Source organism: Arachis ipaensis, chromosome B3 (assembly GCF_059453495.1).
Source record: "Arachis ipaensis isolate K30076 ecotype BB chromosome B3, ASM5945349v1, whole genome shotgun sequence".
In the NCBI taxonomy this organism is placed as follows: Eukaryota; Viridiplantae; Streptophyta; class Magnoliopsida; order Fabales; family Fabaceae; genus Arachis; species Arachis ipaensis.
Genome location: NC_142438.1, coordinates 70,358,707 through 70,379,597, shown reverse-complemented (window position 1 = coordinate 70,379,597; position 20,891 = coordinate 70,358,707). Strand labels below are relative to the sequence as shown.

The window sequence follows — 20,891 nt, the reverse complement described above, 5'->3', positions numbered from 1 at the left end:
TGTGGATGGATTTTGCGCAAACGACACATACGCGTGGACGACACATACGCGTGACCCACGCATACGCATGACCCACGCGTACGCGTGACTCGAATTACGTCAGTTCATTAATTGTAAATCGATGGGGGCAAATTCTGGGCCTCCAAAACCCAGTCCAACTCATTTCTGAAGCTATATCAACCCCAATTCAAGTGGAAACAAGGGGGGCAATTAGGTTTAGGTTTTCTATGTTTTTGATTTAGTTCTCTAGAGAGAGAAGCTCCCCCCTCTCTCTAGAATTAGGTTAGGTTTAGTTAATTTCTCTTAAATTTCTATCTTTAATTATTGTTTTAATGTAGTTTCATTTATGTTTCTTTACTTTATTGTCTTACTTCCCTTAGTTCTTCTTCTTAATTTCTCTTTTATGTCATTTTCTATTTTATGAACACTCTTGTTATTTTTAATTTACAATTAATGGAATTTATTTTTTATGTTCATTTATGCCTCTCTTTAGTTGTTGTTGCTATTTTCTTGCATTTGGTACTTAGACGTTATTTTTGATGCATTTTAATATTATTTTATTTTCATGCACAACAAGTGTTTGATAAAATGCTTGGCTTAGTTTTCATTTAGTTTTTCTTCACTCTTGGCTTGGGATTGTTGACTTTGGTGATCCTTGAGTCATTGATGTCCATTCCGCATTGTGTGAGGATAATTAATTGGTTTGGTTTCCATTGACGCTAGTCTTTCACTAAGTAATTAGTGAGTTGACTAGGACTTATGGATTGAAATCAATTATGGCTTTTTGACTAATTCTCAAGGAGGATTGATTGATTTGGATTGATTCTACACAATTGCCATGTTTGTGGTCCATAACTCGGATAGGAATTCTAAACTCCCCAATTCTTACCAAGAATCCTTTAATTTCATGCATGCTTGTTTCAATTCCTTGCTACTTACATTTCTTGCCTTTCTTGCTTTCCATTTAATTTCTCGCTATTTACATTACTTGCTCTCTTGCTTTCATTCCCAACTCCCCTTACTCTTTCCCATAGCCAATAATTGTACACTTCATTGCAACTCCTGGGGAGAACGACCCAGGAGCTAAATACTCTCGGTTTACATTTTGTTTTGTATTGTGACATCTTTAGATTAATATTTGATTATGAGAATTTGTTGTTGGTTTGGACTATACTACTAACGAATTGATTCTTGATTCCAAACTACACACGAATTCTTGTCGTCAAATTTGGCGCCTGATGAGCGGATATTTTATACGCTTTTTGCGGTTAATTTCATATAGTTTTTAGTATGTTTTAGTTAGTTTTTAGTTTATTTTCATTAGTTTCTAGGCAAAATTCATATTTCTGGACTTTACTATGAGTTTGTGTATTTTTCTGTAATTTCAGGTATTTTCTGGCTGAAATTGAGGGAGCTGAGCAAAAATCTGATTCAGGCTGAAAAAGGACTGCTGATGCTGTTGGATCCTGACCTCTCTGCACTCGGAATGGAATTTCTGGAGCTACAGAAGTCTAATTGACGCGCTTCCAATTGCGTTGGAAAGTAGACATCCAGGGCTTTCCAGAAATATATAATAGTCCATACTTTGCTCAAGGATAGATGACGTAAACTGGCGTTCAACGCCAGTTCCATGTTGCAATCTGGCGTCCAGCGCCAGAAACACGTTTCAAGTTGGAGTTTAACGCCAGAAACAGGTTACAGCATGGCGTTGAACGCCCAAAACAGCCCAGACACGTGAGAAGCTTTAGTCTCAGCCCCAGCACACACCAAGTGGGCCCCAGAAGTAGATTTCTGCACTATCTATCATAGTTTACTCATTTTCTGTAAACCTAGGTTACTAGTTTAGTATTTAAACAACTTTTAGAGACTTATTTTGTATCTCATGACATTTTTAGATCTGAATTTTGTACTCTTTGACAGCATGAGTCTCTAAACTCCATTGTTAGGGGTGAGGAGCTCTGCTGTGTCTCGATGAATTAATGCAAGTATTTCTGTTTTTCATTCAAACATGCGTGTTCCTATCTAAGATATCCATTCGCACTTCAACATGAATGTGATGAACGTGACAATCATCATCATTCTCCTACGAACGCGTGCCTGACAACCACTTTCGTTCACCATAGAATGATTGAATATCTCTTGGATCTCTTAATCAGAATCTTCGTGGTATAAGCTAGATTGATAGCAGCATTCAAGAGAATCCGGAAAGTCTAAACCTTGTCTGTGGTATTCCGAGTAGGATTCAAGAATTGAATGACTGTGACGAGCTTCAAACTCGCGAGTTCTGGGCATAGTGACAGACGCAAAAGGATAGTAAATCCCATTCCGGTACGATTGAGAACCTGCAGATGATTAGCCATGCGGTGACAGCGCACCTGGACCCTTTTCACTGGAAGGATGGATGGTAGCCATTGACAACGGTGATCCACCAACACACAGCTTGCCATAGGAGGACGTGCGTGCGTGAATCAGGAAACAGAGGAAAGCAGAATTTCAGAAGACAAAGCATCTCCAAAACTCCAACATATTCTCCATTACTGCATACAAGTATAATTTGTGTTCTGCCCTTCTTACTTTTTACAATTCAAATTAAGAATTATTATTGATATTATATCCTGCTAAGAGTTACGAGATAACCATAGCTTGCTTCAAGCCAACAATCTCCGTGGGATCGACCCTTACTCACATAAGGTATTACTTGGACGACCCAGTGCACTTGCTGGTTAGTTGTGCGAAGTTGTAAGAGAGTAATGTGAACATTAACATTACAATTTCGTGCACCAAGTTTTTGGCGCCGTTGCCGGGGATTGTTTGAGTTTGAACAACTGACGGTGAATCCTGTTGCTTAGATTAGGAAAATTTTGTCTTTTGGGTCAGAGTCTTTTATATTCTTTTCAAAAAAAATAAAAACAAAATAAAATAAAGATAAAAATAATATTTTTTCTTAGTTATTAAAAATATTTTTCAAAACAAGTGTTACATTTACTGCCCATTTGGCTAGAGCGTTGGTCTGTGTTCTTGGTAAATTGGGTACCTTCTTTTTAAAATTCTTTTTCAAAAATAATTTTTACATTAAATCTTGTGCCAAACTTTAAGTTTTGGTGTTTTCTTGTTGATTTTTCTTTGGTTTTCGAAAAATCTTATTTTGGTTTTTTAAAAATTTTAAGTTTGGTATTCTTTCTTCATGTTCTTGTGTTCTTGTGAATCTTCAAAGTGTTCTTGAGTTTTCCTTCTGTCTTGATCTTAAAATTTTTAAGTTTGGTGTTCCTTGGTGTTCTCCCTCTAAAATTTTTGAAAACAAGGAGCATTAGATCTAAAAATTTTAAATCTTGTGCTATCTTATTGTTTTTCTCTCTCCTCTTTAAATTCAAAAATATCTTTTCTCTCTATTTTAAAGCAAATTTTCAAAATTTACCTTTAAAATTCAGATTTTTATTTCAAAATTTAAAACCTTTTTCAAAAATCATCATATCCTTTTCAAAACTTCCTAACCACTTTCTCTCTCCTCATTTTTTCGAAAATCTTCACCCATTTTTATTTATTTTATTTTAATTTATTTTATTTTCGAAATAAATAAATAAATAAATAAATAAATAAAAATAAAATTTTTTTATTACATCATCTCCCTTTCTCCATCATGGATCTAAGTGGAAATGAACAGTCCAGAAGGACTCTGGGATCATATGCTAACCCCTCTACTGCTTCATATGGGAGTAGTATCTGCATACCCTCCATTGGAGTCAGTAGCTTTGAGTTGAATCCTCAGCTCATTATCATGGTGCAGCAAAGCTGCCAGTATTCCGGTCTTCCACAGGAAGAACCTACAGAGTTTCTGGCACAGTTTTTATAAATTGCTGACACAGTACATGATAAGGAAGTAGATCAGGATGTTTACAGATTATTACTGTTTCCATTTGCTGTAAAAGACCAAGCCAAGAGGTGGTTAAATAACCAACCTAAGGCTAGCATAAGGACATGGAAACAGCTGACAGAAAAATTTCTGAATCAATACTTTCCTCCAAAACGGATGACACAGCTAAGGTTGGACATCCAAGGCTTTAAACAAGGAGATAATAAATCTCTTTATGATGCCTGGGAGAGATACAGAGAGATGCTACGAAAATGCCCCTCTGAAATGTTTTCAGAGTGGGTTCAATTAGACATCTTCTATTATGGGCTTATAGAAAGAGCTCAGATCTCTCTAGATTACTCAGCTGGTGGATCTATCCACATGAGAAAGACAATTGAAGAAGCTCAAGAGCTCATTGATACAGTTGCCAGAAATCAGCATCTGTACCTAAGCAGTGACCCTTCCATGAAAGAAGAGGTTAAAACAGTAACTGCTGAACTCAGTCCTGTAGAACAAGCTGCTGAATTCAATCAGCAATTGGACTTTCTAACACAACAGTTAGCCGAATTCAAAGATAGACTACAAGAGACAAGGATGGCTAATATAAATATGGAAGAACAAATGAAGCAAACAAAACAGCAGCTGTCAAAACAAATAACAGAAGAATGCCAAGCAATTCAATTAAGAAGTGAGAAAACATTAAATACCCAACCTCAAGGCAGCAGGAAGCCAAGAAATGAGCAAACCACCCAAAATCCATCTGAGGACAGTAAGAGCCCAGGAAAAAATAATTCTGGCATTAAAACGCTAGAAATTGGGTGGAAGGCTGGCGCTGAACGCCCAGACCATGCTCAGGACTGGCGTTCAATGCCAGAAACAAGCAAGGAACTGGCGTTGAACGCCCAAAGGAAGCACAGTTCTGGCGTTCAGACGCCAGGAACAGATGAGGAATTGGTGTCTAACGTCACTCCAGCTTCTAACTCTGGCACTCAAATGCCAGAGAGGGATCAGACACACACAAGTGCTGATGACAACCCCTCTAAAAAGGCTTCTTCAACTATTTCTGTAGGAAATAAACCTACAGCAACCAAGGTTGAGGAATATAAAGCCAAGATACCTTATCCTCAAAAACTCCGCCAAGAGGAGCAGGATAAGCAATTTGCTCGCTTTGCAGATTATCTCAGGACTCTTGAAATTAAGATTCCGTTTGCAGAGGCACTTGAGCAAATACCTTCTTATGCCAAGTTCATGAAAGAGATCTTGAGTCATAAGAAGGATTGGAGAGAAACTGAAAGAGTTTTCCTCACTGAAGAATGCAATGCAGTCATTCTGAAAAGCTTTCTTGAAAAGCTTAAAGATCCCGGAAGCTTTCTAATACCATGCACATTGGAGGGAAATTGCACCAGGACAGCTTTATGCGATCTTGGGGCAAGCATCAACCTAATACCTGCATCCACTATCAGAAAGCTTGGTTTAACTGAAGAAGTTAAACCAACCCGGATATGTCTCCAACTTGCTGATGGCTCCATTAAATACCCATCCGGTGTGATTGAGGACATGATTGTCAGGGTTGGGCCATTCGCCTTTCCCAATGACTTCGTAGTGCTGGAGATGGAGGAGCACAAGAGTGCTACTCTCATTCTAGGAAGACCTTTCCTAGCAACTGGACGAACTCTCATTGATGTCCAAAAGGGGAAAGTCACCCTGAGAGTCAATGAAGATGAGTTTAAGTTGAATGCTGTCAATGCCATGCAGCATCCAGATACACCAAAAGACTACATGAAAGTTGATCTTATTGACTCTTTGGTAGAAGAGATCAACATGGCTGAGAGTCTCGAATCAGAGCTGGAAAACATCTTTAAAGATGTTCCACTTGATCTAGAGGATTCAGAGGAATTGAAAGAGTCTCTGAAATTTCCTCAAGAAGAGGAAAAACCTCCTAAACCCGAGCTCAAACCATTACCACCATCCCTAAAATATGCATTTCTGGGAGAAGGTGATACTTTTCCAGTGATCATAAGCTCTGCCTTAAATCCACAGGAAGAGGAAGCACTAATTCAAGTGCTAAGGACACACAAGACAGCTCTTGGGTGGTCCATAAGTGACCTTAAGGGCAAAAGCCCAGCTAGATGCATGCACAAGATCTTATTGGAGGACAATGCTAAGCCAGTGGTTCAACCACAGAGGTGGCTAAATCCAACCATGAAGGAAGTGGTGCAGAAAGAGGTCACTAAATTACTGGAGGCTGAGATTATTTATCCTATTTCAGATAGCCCCTGGGTGAGTCCTGTTCAAGTTATCCCTAAAAAGGGAGGCATGACAGTGGTTCATAATGAAAAAAATGAACTGGTTCCTACAAGAACAGTTACAGGGTGGCGCATGTGTATTGATTACAGAAGGCTCAATAAGCCACCAGAAAGGATCATTTTCCTTTACCATTCATAGACCAGATGCTAGAAAGACTAGCAGGTCATAATTATTACTGCTTTTTGGATGGCTATTCAGGCTACAACCAAATTGCAGTAGATCCCCAGGATCAAGAGAAAACAGCATTCACATATCCATCTGGAGTATTTGCTTACACAAGGATGCCTTTTGGGCTGTGTAATGCGCCTGCAACCTTTCAGAGATGCATGCTCTCTATTTTCTCTGATATGGTGGAAAAATTTCTGGAAGTCTTCATGGATGACTTCTCAGTATATGGAGACTCATTCAGCTCCTGTCTTGATCACCTGACACTGGTTTTGAAAAGATGCCAAGAGACCAACCTGGTTTTAAACTGGAAAAAATGTCACTTTATGGTGACTGAAGGGATTGTCCTTGGGCATAAAATTTCAAACAAGGGAATAGAGGTGGATCAAGCTAAAATAGAGGTAATTGAAAAATTACCACCACCTGCCAATGTTAAGGCAATCAGAAGCTTTCTGGGGCATGTAGGATTTTATAGGAGGTTTATAAAGGATTTTTCAAAAATTGCAAAACCTCTAAGCAACATGCTAGATGTTGACACGCCATTTGTGTTTGACACAGAGTGTCTGCAGGCGTTTGAAACTCTGAAAGCTAAGCTGGTCACAGCACCAGTTATCTCTGCACCAGACTGGACATTACCGTTCGAATTAATGTGTGATGCCAGTGATCACACCATTGGTGCAGTACTGGGGCAGAGGCATGACAAGCTTCTGCATGTCATTTATTATGCTAGCCGTGTTTTGAATGATGCCCAGAAAAATTACACAACCACAGAAAAAGAATTGCTTGCAGTGGTTTATGCCATTGACAAGTTTAGATCATACTTAGTAGGATCAAAAGTGATTGTGTACACAGATCATGCTGCTCTTAAATATCTACTCACAAAGCAGGATTCAAAACCCAGACTTATAAGATGGGTGTTACTTCTGCAAGAGTTTGATATAGAAATAAGAGACAGAAAAGGGACAGAAAACCAAGTGGCTGACCATCTGTCCCGGATAGAACCAGTGGAAGGGGCGTCCTCCCCCTCTATTGAGATCTCTGAAACCTTTCCGGATGAGCATTTGTTCGCAATTCAGAAATTACCATGGTTTGCAGACATTGCAAACTACAAAGCTGCAAGGTTCATTCCCAAGGAGTACAGCAGGCAACAAAAGAAAAAATTAATTACTGATGCAAAGTACTACTTGTGGGATGAACCCTATCTCTTTAAGAGATGTACAGACGGAATAATCCGTAGGTGTGTGCCTAGAGAAGAAGCGCAGAGGATCCTATTGCATTGCCATGGATCACAATATGGAGGCCATTTTGGAGGTGAGCGAACAGCCACCAAGGTCCTCCAATGTGGTTTCTACTGGCCTATACTCTATAGAGATTCCTAAGAGTTTGTACGTAACTGTGACAGTTGCCAGAGAGCTGATAATTTGCCTCATAGTTATGCCATGCCTCAACAAGGAATCTTGGAGATTGAGTTGTTTGATGTATGGGGAATTGATTTCATGGGGCCTTTCCCACCATCATACTCAAACACTTATATTCTGGTGGCAGTTGACTATGTATCAAAATGGGTAGAGGCCATTGCCACACCCACCAATGATACTAAAACAGTACTAAAGTTCCTCCAGAAACACATATTCAGCAGATTTGGTGTCCCTAGGGTACTAATCAGTGATGGGGCACTCACTTCTGCAACAAACAGCTTCACTCTGCCATGGTCCGGTATGGGATTCGCCATAAGGTGGCAACTCCATATCATCCACAGACAAATAGACAAGCTGAAGTCTCTAATAGAGAACTAAAAAGAATCCTGGAACGGACTGTAAGATGCTTGGTGACTTCATTACAACAATGCCAACAATGCAAGGAAGATGCTTGGTGACTTCATTACACCTTCTTCTGACTTCTGTGGAAGGAGCATCTCAATTCCTGCAATTGGAGCAAACAACTTTGAGCTTAAGCCTCAATTGGTTTCTCTAATGCAGCAGAATTGCAAGTATCATGGACTTCCATTGGAAGATCCTCATCAGTTTTTAGCTGAATTCTTGCAAATCTGTGACACTGTCAAGACCCATGGGATTGACCTTGAGGTCTACAGACTTATGCTCTTCCCTTTTGCTGTAAGAGACAGAGCTAGGACATGGTTGGACTCCCAACCTAAAGAAAGCCTGAACTCTTGAGAAAAGATGGTCAATGCCTTCTTGGCAAAGTTCTTTCCACCTCAAAAATTGAGTAAGCTTAGAGTGAAAGTCCAGACCTTCAGATAAAAGGAAGGCGAATTCCTCTATGAAGCTTGGGAAAGATACAAGCAACTGATCAGAAGGTGTCCTTCTGGCATGCTTTCAGAATGGAGCATCATATGCATATTCTATGATGATCTGTCTGAACTGTCCAAAATGTCATTGGACAACTCTGCTGGTGGATCTCTTCATTTGAAGAAGACACCTGAAGAAGCCCAGGAACTCATTGAAATGGTTGCAAATAACCAATTCCTGTACATTCTGAAAGGAATCCTGTGAATAATGGGATGCCTCAGAAGAAAGGAGTTCTTGAGATTGGTACTCTGAATGCCATATTGGCTCAGAATAAAATATTGACTCTGCAAGTCAATATGATTTCTCAGAGTCTGTTTGGAATGCAAGCTGCATCAGGCAGTACTAAGGAAGCTTCCTCTGAAGAAGAAGCTTATGATCCTGAGAATCCTGCAATGGAAGAGGTGAATTACATGGGAGAACCCTATGGAAACACCTATAATCCTTCATGGAGAAATTATCCAAATCTCTCATGGAAGGACCAACAGAAGCCTCAACAAGGCTTCAACAACAATAATGGTGGAAGAATTAGGTTTAGCAATAGCAAACATTTTCCATCATCTTCGCAGCAACAGACAGAGAATTCTGAGCAGAGTCTCTCTAGCTTAGCAACTATAGTCTCTGATCTATCTAAAACCACACTAAGTTTCATGACTGAAACAAGGTCCTCCATTAGACATTTGGAGGCACAAGTGGGTCAGCTGAGTAAGAAATTTACTAAACTCCCTCCTAGTACTCTCCCAAGCAATACAGAAGAGAACCCCAAGAGAGAGTGCAAGGCCATAAACACGTCCCACATGGCCGAATGCATAGAGGAGGAAAAGGCAGTGATTTTCACTGAGGAAGACCTCAATGAACGTCCACTGGCCTCCAAGGAGTTCCCTAATGAGGAACCAAAGGAATCTGAGGCTCATATAGATACCATAGAGATTCCACTGAACCTACTTCTGCCATTCATGAGCTCTGATGAGTATTCCTCCTCTGAAGAGGATGAAGATATTACTGAAGTGCAAGTTGCTAAGTACCTTGGAGCAATCATGAAGCTGAATGCCAAGTTATTTGGTAATGAGACTTGGGAGGATGAACCTCCATTGCTCATCAATGAACTGAGTACCTTGGTTAGGCAGAAATTACCTCAGAAGAAACCAGACCCCGAAAAATTCTTAATACCTTGTACCATAGGCACCATGACCTTTGAGAAGGCTCTGTGTGACCTAGGGTCAAGTATAAACCTCATGCCCTTCTGTAATGGAGAAACTAGGAATCCTTAAGGTGCAAGCTGCAAGAATCTCACTAGAGATGGCAGACAATTCAAGGAAGTAGGCTTATGGACTTGTAGAGGATGTCTTGGTAAAGGTTGAAGACCTTTACATCTCTGCTGACTTCATAATCCTGGACACTGGGAAGAGTATGGATGAATCTATCATCCTTGGCAGACCCTTCCTAGCCACAGCAAAAGCTGTGATTGATGTTGACAGAGGAGAATTGGTCCTTCAAGTGAATGGGGACTACCTTGTGTTTAAGGCTCAAGGATCTTCCTCTGTAACCATGGAGAGGAAGCATGAAAAGCTTCTCTCAATGTAGAGTCAAACAGATCCCCACATTCAAACTCTAAGTTTGGTGTTGGGAGGCCATCATCATGCTCTGAGTATCTGTGAGGCTCCATGAGAGCCCACTATCAAGCTATTGACATTAAAGAAGCGCTTGTTGGGAGGCAACCCAATGTTATTTATTTATCTATTTTCCATTGTTATTTTATGTTTTGTTTAGGATTGATGATCATGTGAAGTCACAAAAACAAATGCAAAAATCAAAGCAAATTCGAAAACAGCAATAAAAATAGCACACTCTGGAGGATGAGCTTACTGGCGTTTAAACGCCAGTAAGGGTAGTAGAATGGGCATTAAACGCCCAGTCTGGCACCATTCTAGGTGTTTAACGCCAGAAAAGGGTACCAGATTGGCGTTTAACGCCAGAACGGGAAGAAAAGTTGGCATTTAACGCCAGAAAGGGAAGAAAAGCTGGCGTTAAATGCCAGAAATGGGCAGCAACCTGGCGTTTAACGCCAGGATTGACACTCAAAGGGGCGTTTACACGCCAACATGGTGCAGGGATGAGAAATCCTTGACACCTCAGGATCTGTAGACCCCACAGGATCCCCATCTACCCCCACCTCCTCTTCTCTCCTCTTTACACCTTTCCATAAAACTCTTCCCCAAAACACCCTTCACCACTCACATCCATCCATCATCAAACCCCACCTATCTCACCATTCAAATTCAAACAATTTCCCTCCCAAACCTAACCCCTCATACGTTACTACCCCCTTAGCCGAACCTTACACACTCTTTCATCTCCTCCATTTCTTCTTCTTCTCCTCCATTCTTTCTTCTTTTGCTCGAGGACGAGCAAACATTTTACGTTTGGTGTGGAAAAAGCTGTGCTTTTTATTTTTCCATAACCACTAATGGCACCAAAGGCCGGAAAAACCTCTAGAAAGAGGAAAGGGAAGGCAATTGCTTCCACCTCCGAGTCATGGGAGATGGAGAGATTCATCTCACAAGCCCATCACTAAGAAAAGGATGGAGCAAACAAGAGAGCCCACACATGGACCTCAACAAGAGCATGAGGAAATTCCTCATCATGAAATCCCTGAGATGCCTCAAGAGATGCACTGTCCTCCACAAAACTATTGGGAGCAAATTAACACCTCCCTAGGAGAATTAAGTTCCAACATGGGACAACTAAGGGTGGAGCACCAAGAGCATTCCATCCTCCTCCATGAAATTAGAGAAGACCAAAGAGTCATGAGGGAGGAGCAACAAAGGCAAGGAAGAGACATTGAGGAGCTCAAGCACTCCATAAGATCTTCAAGAGGAAGAACAAGCCGCCATCACTAAGGTGGACCCGTTCTTTAATTTCCTTGTTCTTATTTTTTGGTTTTTCGAAAATTATGCTTTATGTGTTATTTATGTTTGTGTCTTATTACATAATCACTAGTGTCTAAGTGTCTATGCCTTAAAGCTACGAATGTCCTATGAATCCTTCACCTTTCTTAAATAAAAAATATTTTCTGAAAAAAGAAAAAGAAGTACATGAATTTCGAATTTTAAAATAGTTTAATTATTTTGATGTGGTGGCAATACTTTTTGTTTTCTGAATGAATTCTTGAACAGCACATATTTTTGATAGTGAAGTCTATGAATGTTAAATTTGTTGGCTCTTGAAAGAATAATGAAAAAGGAGAAATGTTATTGATAATCTGAAAAATCATAAAATTGATTCTTGAAGCAAGAAAAAGCAGTGAATACAAAGCTTGTGAAAAAAAAGAGAGAAAAAGAAAAAGCAAGCAGAAAAAGCCAATAACCCTTTAAACCAAAAGGCAAGGGTAAAATAAAAAAAGGATCTAAGGCTTTGAGCATTAATGGATAGGAGGGCCCAAAGGAATAAAATCCTGGCCTAAGCGGCTAAACCAAGCTGTCCCAAACCATGTGCTTGTGGCGTGAAGGTGTCAAGTGAAAAGCTTGAGACTGAGCGGTTAAAGTCGTGGTCCAAAGCAAAAAGAGTGTGCTTAAGAGCTCTGGACACCTCTAATTGGGGATTCTAGCAAAGCTGAGTCACAATCTGAAAAGGTTCACCCAGTTATGTGTCTGTGGCATTTATGTATCCGGTGGTAATATTGGAAAACAAAATGCTTAGGGCCACGACCAATACTCATAAAGTAGCTGTGTTCAAGAATCAACATATTGAACTAGGAGAATCAATAACACTATCTGAATTCTGAGTTCCAATAGATGCCAATCATTCTGAACTTCAAAGGATAAAGTGAGATGCCAAAACTGTTCAGAAGCAAAAAGCTAATAGCCCCGTTCATCTAATTAAGACTAATCTTCACAGATGTTTTCAGAATTTGTTGTATACTCTCTTCTTTTTATCCTACTTCGTTTTTAGTTGCTTGGGGACAAGCAACAATTTAAGTTTGGTGTTGTGATGAGCGGATAATTTATACACTTTTTGGCATTGTTTTTAGGTAGTTTTTAGTATGTTTTAGTTATTTTTTAGTATATTTTTATTAGTTTTTAAATAAAAATAACATTTCTGGACTTTACTATGAGTTTTTATGTTTTTCTGTGATTTCAGGTATTTTCTGGCTGAAATTGAGGGACCTGAGCAAAAATCTGATTCAGAGGCTGAAAAAGGACTGCAGGTGCTATTGGATTCTGACCCTGCTGCATTCGAAATAGATTTTCTCGAGCTACAGAAGCCCAATTAGCATGCTCTCAATTGCGTTGGAAAGTAGACATCTTGGGCTTTCCAGCAATATATAATAGTCCATACCTTTTCTGAGTTTTGATGACACAAACTGGCATTTAAACGCCAACTTTCTACCCTATTCTGGCGTTAAATGCCAGAACTGGCATAAAAGCTGGAGTTAAATGCCCAAACTGGCACCAGAGCTGGCGTTTAACTCCAAGAAAAAGTCTCTACATGTGAAAGCTTCAATGCTCAGCCCAAACACACACCAAATGGGCCCGGAAATGGATTTCTGCATCAACTACTCATTTCTGTAAACCCTAGGTTACTAGTTCATTATAAATAGGACCTTTTGCTATTGTATTTTCATCTTTAGATCATTTTGGAGATTATCTTTTTATCATTTTAATCTCTTGATCACGTTTAGGGGGCTGGCCATTCGCCCATGCCTGGACCTTCATTACTTATGTATTTTCAACGGTGGAGTATCTACACCCCATAGATTAAGGTGTGGAGCTCTGCTGTTCTTCATGAATTAATGCAAAGTACTATTGTTTTTCTATTCAATTCAAGCTTATTCTTATTCTAAGATATTCACTCGCACTTCAACCTGATGAATATGATGATCCGTGACACTCATCATCATTCTCACCTATGAACGCGTGCCTGACAACCACTTCCGTTCTATCTACTATAGCTTGAGTGTGTATCTCTTAGCCTCCTGGTTCACGACGCATGTTTTCCTCTCCTCACAACAAAGCCTTCCATTCCATGAAATCAGAGTCTTCGTGGTATAAGCTAGAATCAATTGGCAGCATTCTTGAGATCCGAAAAGTCTAAACCTTGTCTGTGGTATTTCGAGTAGGATCTGGGATGGGATGACTGTGACAAGCTTCAAACTCATGAGTGCTGGACATAGTGACAGACGCAAAAGGATCAACGGATCTTATTCCAACATGAGTGAGAACTGACAGATGATTAACCATGCGGTGACAGTGCATTTGGACCATTTTCACTGAGAGGACGGACGGTAGCCATTGGCAACGGTGATCCCCAACATACAACTTACCATGGAAAGGAGTATGAATGATTGGATGAAGGCAATAGGAAAGCAGAGGTTCAGAAGGAACAAAGCATCTTCATACGCTTATCTGAAAATCCTACCAATGAATTACATAAGTATTTCTATCTTATTTTATGTTTTAATTAGATTTTAATCATCAAAACCTCATAACTATTTGAATTCGTCTGACTGAGATTTACAAGGATGACCATAGCTTGCTTCAAGCCGACAATCTCCGTGGGATCGACCTTTACTCACGTAAGGTATTAATTGGACGACCCAGTGCACTTGCTGGTCAGCTGCACGGAGTTGTGTCAAAAGTGTGTGATCACGATTTCGTGTACCATCAAGTAAGCATAATTGACCTTAATCCATAAGTTCTAACCAACTTACCAAACTAGTTGATAAAAGGCTAGCTTTAATGGAAACAAGAATCAACTAACTCCCCAAGAATTACCACTAAATATTGGACATTATGACTCTAGTAATCCATAAACTCATTTTCCCTAAGCCAAGGGGTGTAATTTACCCCATAATCAAAATTAGCATTTCATCAAACCCATAGAGGGCATAAACATAAAACATGGCAAAATTGGTAAACTAAGGAAAGTTATGAACCACAAATGCTCAAAATCAATAAAGGCAACTCAACAAACATAAAATAAGCATCAAACATTAAATTAAACAACTAGGAATCCAAAATTGTAAACTATGCATATATTGACAAGAGAAATTGAAATAGATGAAAGTGTAGAACAAGTAATGTAATTAAAAGAGAAATTAAAGAAATACTTACAATGCAATTTCTAGAATCCAAAATCAAACTTGAAGTATAAAATTCTACAAATCCTAATCAAAACCCTAAGAGAGAATTACCTAATCTACACTACTCCTACTCCTACTCTGTGTTTCTACCCTACAAGTGAGATCTCTTTCATATGGCATGAAGTTCCCTTCATATAGCACTTAATTTCAGCCTCTAAGCCTTCAGCGTGCTGCATTAATGAAGTCACGTGATTGCATCGACCCACGCGTAGTCGTTTGGTGAAATGTGCTCCCACGCGTATGCGTGGGTCACGCGTATGCGTCGCCAAACTTGTGCGCATATGCGTACGCACGCATCACTGTGCGCATGCACGGAAGCTGAATCTTCTAAAACTTCATTTCTTCATGCTTCCTCCCTTTTTGCATGCTTTTCCATCACTTCTTCTATCCATATTAGCCTTGTAGACCTGAGATTACTCATCAAACACATCAAGGCACCCAATGGAATGAAAGTGGAATAAAGTTGGTTAAATTAAGCACAAAATAGCATGTTTTCACAATTAAGCTCAATTTAGGAAGAAAACACAAAAGCATGCTATTATGGTGCTTAAGTGTAGGTTTATGTGATGAAATCCACTCAAATTAAGCTAAAATATATCGTGAAATATGGACTCATCACCACTCTAACCATAACTCTCAACAAAAGTTACTTCTCCACTTGCTGTTTGCTTGTGGTTTGTTGAGTGTATGACAGGTAGAAGAGGAAGATCATCAGATTCTTTTGACAGTGAACCAGAGAGGACCTTCTTTAGACTAAGGAGGGAAGCAAGAGTTAAAGTCATAGTTGGTGAAGAAGAGTTGGAAGAAGATCTGGACATTACAATGGAGGATAAAGTTCATAATCATGCTAGAGAAGGTGCTGGTAACCATGTTAGGCAGGAGAGAAAAGTTCTAGGCTCTTACATCAACCCAAACCCTGAGAATTGTGGGAGCAGCATCCTCAAACCAACCCTTCATGCTAATAACTTTAAGTTAAAGCCACAGCTCATCATCCTTGTTCAAAACAATTGCTCATTTGGAGGAAGTGCCCAGGAAGACCCCAACCAACATCTAACCACATTCTTGAGAATATGTGATACGGTGAAGTCCAATTGTGTTCATCCTGACACCTACAGATTGCTTTTGTTTCCCTTTTCTCTCTGGGATAAAGCATCAAAGTGGCTAGAATCCTTTCCAAAGGAGAGTTTTACAACTTGGGAAGATGTGGTGAATAAGTTCTTGGCAAGATTTTACCCTCTCCAAAGAGTTAACAGGTTGAGGGCTGAGGTACAAACATTTAGACAACAAGATGGTGAAACTCTCTATGAAGCATGGGAGAGATACAAGGAATTGACAAGAAAGTGCCCTCCGGACATATTCAATGAATGGGTACAACTGCATATTTTCTATGAAGGATTGTCACAAGAATCAAAGAAGGCCTTAGATCACTCTTTAGGAGGATCTCTCAACAAGAAAAAGATAATTAAAGAGGCCATAGATGTCATAGAAACTGTAGCCAACAATGAATACTTCTATGCCTCTAATAGAAGCACCAATAGAGAGGTGATGGAGTTGAATCACATGGATACATTGCTAGCTCAAAACAAGTTAATCACTAAGCAATTGGCAGACCTCACCAAGAAGATGGAGAGAAATCAAGTTGCAACAGTCAATACTCAACCACCAGCTCAAGAAGAGTTCAATGCAGAGGAAGGAGGTGATTGGGAGCAATTCAATTATGTTGGAAACTTGGTGCACGAAATTGTCATCTCAGGCAACGGCGCCAGAAACCCTGTACGCACGTCTTAATAAATTATATTTCATTCACAACTTCGATACAACTAACCAGCAAGTGCACTGGGTCGTCCAAGTAATAAACCTTACGTGAGTAAGGGTTGATCCCACGTAGATTGTTGGTATGAAGCAAGCTATGGTCACCTTGTAAATCTCAGTCAGGCGGATATAAAATAGTTATGGAGTTTTCGAACATAAATAATAAATAGATAGAAAATAAGGATAGAAGCACTTATGTAATTCATTGGTGAGAATTTCAGATAAGCGTATAGAGATGCTTTTGTTCCTCTGAATCTCTGCTTTCCCGCTGTCTTCATCCAATCAGTCTTACTCCTTTCCATGGCTGGCTTTATGTAAGGACATCACCGTTGTCAATGGCTACTTCCCATCCTCTTGTGAAAATGGTCCAAATGCTCTGTCACAGCACGGCTAATCATCTGAGGTTCTCGATCATACTGGAATAGGATTCACCCTCCTTTTGCATCTGTCACTACGCCCAGCACTCGCGAGTTTGAAGTTCGTCACAGTCATTCAATCCCAGAGTCCTACTCGGAATACCACAGACAAGGTTTAGACTTTCCGGACTCTCTTGAATGCCGCCATCAATCTAGCTTATACCACGAAGATTCTGATTAAGAGATCCAAGAGATACTCATTCAATCTAAGGTAGAACGAAAGTGGTTGTCAGGCACGCGTTCATAGGGAATGATGATGATTGTCACGTTCATCACATTCAGGTTGAAGTGTGAATAAATATCTTAGAAGCGGAATAAGTTGAATTGAATAGAAAAACAGTAGTACTTTGCATTAATCTTTGAGGAACAGCAGAGCTCCACACCTTAATCTATGGAGTGTAGAAACTCTACCGTTGAAAATACATAAGTGAAAGGTTTAGGCATGGCTGAGAGGCCAGCCTCCAAAACGTGATCAAAGATGATCCGAAGATCATAAGATGTCTAATACAATAGTAAACAGTCCTATTTATACTAAACTAGTTACTAGGGTTTACAGAAGTAAGTAATTGATGCATAAATCCACTTCCGAGGCCCACTTGGTGTGTGCTTGGGCTGAGCTTGAATGTTACACGTGCAGAGGCTCTTTCTGGAGTTGAACGCCAGGTTGTAACGTATTTCTGGCGTTCAACTCTGGTTTGTGACTTGTTTTTGGCGTTTAACTCCAGACAGCAGCGTAGAACTGGCGTTCAACGCCCTTTCACGTCCTCTAAACTCGGCCAGAGTATGGACTATTATACATTGCTGGAAAGCCCTGGATGTCTACTTTCCAACGCAATTGGAAGCGCGCCATTTTGAGTTCTGTAGCTCCAGAAAATCCACTTTGAGTGCAGGGAGGTCAGAATCCAACAGCATCAACAGTCCTTCTTCAACCTCTGAATCTGATTTTTGCTAAGTCCCTCAATTTCAGCCAGAAAATACCTGAAATCATAGAAAAACACACAAACTCATATTAAAGTCTAGAAATATGAATTTAACATAAAAACTAATGAAAACATCCCTAAAAGTAACTAGATTCTACTAAAAACATACTAGAAACAATGCCAAAAAGCGTATAAATTATCCGCTCATCATAAACTCATCAAGACAAGCCTATGATCCACACTCCAAAACTTATAACCCTGGTTGGAAGAACCATCCAAATTTTGGGTGGGGAAACCAGCAAACCCAGAACTAAGATCATAGACCTTACAACTCCACCTACCAATAAACTAACCAAAGACCATACCAAGCCCCACACAACAACTCTTTCCAGCCTCTATATCAAGCCCAAAATAGCCATTCTCAGCCTCCCAATTCCAACCTACCACCACCATTTGAGGATAGACTATCCCGGATTGAGGCCATGCTTGGAGAACTTTGCAAGGAGTCTAAAGACATGCAAGATTTCAAGGAGGAGGTGAGATCCAATATGCAAAATCAAGATGCTGCCATCAAGAAACTTGAAGTACAGATTGGATACCTGTCCAAGCAAGTCCCTAGCCATAATCCCTATAATGCCACCAAGACAAACTCAAGGGAGGAATGCAAGGCTATCACACTCAGGAGTAGGAAGGAACTGAAAGAGACCTCAAGGAAAACTCAAGGGAGGGAAGTAGATGAAAGCCTAAGTGACAAGGAAGAAGCACAAACACCTGCTTCCAATTCACCAGAAGAAAAAGAAGTCCTGAGGCCATATGTTCCAAAAGCTTCTTACCCTCAGCGATTAAAGAAGAATGAAAAGGACAACCAGTTCTCCAGATTCTTGGAAGTTTTCAATAGACTCCAAATTAATATCCCTTTTGCAAAAGTATTAGAACAAATGCCACTCTATGCCAAGTTTTTGAAGGAGTTAATGACCAAGAAGAGGAGCTGGAGAAATGATAAAACTGTGGTGTTAACCAAGGAGTGTAGTGCTATCATTCAACACAAGCTACCCCAAAAACTGAAGGACCCTAGGAGCTTCCAAATCCTCTGTATCATAGGAGAAATCACAGTGGAAAAAGCCTTATGTGACTTGGGAGCTAGCATAAATTTGATGTCCCTAGCAATGATGAAGAGAATGAAGATTGAGGAAGCCAAACCAACAAGAATGGCACTTCAATTAGCAGACCAATCATTCAAATTCCCTCATGGAATAGTGGAAGATTTGTTGGTGAAGGTGGGAGACTTCATCTTCCCAGCAGACTTTGTGGTGTTGGATATGAAAGAAGAAACCAAGGCTTCAATCATTCTGGGAAGACCATTCCTAGCAACAGCTGGAGCTATCATCGATGTCCAAAAAGGGGAACTGGTTCTTAGACTACATGATGAAAAAATGGTATTGAATGTGTTCAAAGCCATGAGTTACCCATAGGAATCATTGGGAGAATGTATAAGGTTGGATGCAGTGGAGGCTTTGGTACAAGAAACTCTTGAAGAAGAAGGACTTGAGGAAGTGCCTGACGAAGAACCTCTATCAACCAATGAAGCTGCATCAATCCAACTAACTGAAGTACCCATTCCAAGCACATCAGAGGAAAAAGGGGAAGGGAATGAAGCCCCAAAACTTGAACTGAAAGCACTCCCCCCACCCTCAAGTACACATACTTGGGAAGTGATGAAAGTTACCCAGTGATCATCAATTCTGCTCTCAGTCAAGAACAAGAGAATGAACTAATCAAGGTGCTGCAAATGCACCAAAATGCCATTGGATGGATCCTTGCTGATTTAAAAAGGATAAGCTCCTCCATGTGTATGCATAAGATTCTGTTGGAAGATAATGCCAAGCCCTCTATTAAACCACAAAGAAGGTTGAATCTAGATATGAAATAAGTGGTATAAAAGGAGGTCATGAAGCTATGGCAAGCAGGGGTAATTTACCCCATTTCAGATAGCCCATGGGTGAGCCCTGTCCAAGTGGTCCCCAAGAAAAGAGGCATCACTGTGGTGTCTAATGAAAGGAATGAACTCATCCCTACAAGAAATGTCACAGGATGGAGAATGTGTATTGATTACAGAAAGCTCAATGAGGCCACTAGAAATGACTATTTTCCACTACCCTTCATGGACCAGATGCTGGAGAGGCTTGCAGGGCATGCATACTACTGCTTCCTGGATGGCTACTCAGGCTACAACCAGATTGTAGTTGACCCAAAGGACCAGAAGAAAACATCTTTCACTTGCCCATATGGGGTCTTTGCTTATAGACGCATGCCCTTTGGATGGTGCAATGCACCTGCCACTTTCCAAAGATGCATGTTCTCCATCTTCTCAAACATGATTGAAAATTTTATTGAAGTCTTTATGGATGACTTTTCAGTGTTTGGTGATTCCTTCCCAAATTGCTTGCATCACCCTGCCTTGGTGCTAAAGAGATGCCAAGAGACTAACCCAGTCTTAAACTGGGAGAAATTCCATTTTATGGTAACAGAAGGGATAGTCCTTGGCCACAAAATCTCTAATAAAGGCATAGAGGTGGACAGAGCTAAGGTGGAAGTAATTGAGAAATTACCTCCACCTAGTAATGTCAAAGCAATTAGGTGTTTCTTGGGACACGCTGGATTCTATAGAAGGTTTATTAGAGATTTTTCAAAAATTGCCAAACCTTTGAGTAACTTACTCGTCTCTGATGCACCTTTTGTGTTTGATCAAGAATGCCTGCTGGCTTTTGAAAATCTAAAAAGAAAACTTTCCTCGGTACCTATCATTGCCCCACCTAATTAGGATTTACCTTTCGAGCTGATGTGTGATGCATCAGATTTTGCTATTGGGGCAGTGTTAGGACAAAGGAAAGACAATTTGGTGCATGTTATATACTATGCCATCAAGGTCCTCAATGAGACCTAAAGGAATTACACCACCACTGAAAAGGAATT

The 20,891-nt window shown here is 40.1% G+C and overlaps 1 non-coding gene and 1 pseudogene across 2 annotated transcripts in view; one reads left to right on the top strand and one right to left on the bottom strand.

The window, feature by feature from the left end:
- The window catches only part of LOC148571042 (uncharacterized), a 39,198-nt pseudogene extending 37,707 nt beyond the window's left edge, over window positions 1–1,491 (top strand). The window contains exon 2 of the transcript XR_015907672.1: window positions 1,389–1,491. The product of XR_015907672.1 is annotated as an uncharacterized LOC148571042 (transcript). The remainder of the gene's footprint in view (window positions 1–1,388) is intronic.
- Window positions 1,492–16,021: 14,530 nt separating this feature from the next.
- LOC148571041 (small nucleolar RNA R71) lies at window positions 16,022–16,125 on the bottom strand. Its single transcript, XR_015908293.1, has one exon. It is a non-coding gene; the product is annotated as a small nucleolar RNA R71 (small nucleolar RNA).
- Window positions 16,126–20,891: the final 4,766 nt, after the last annotated feature.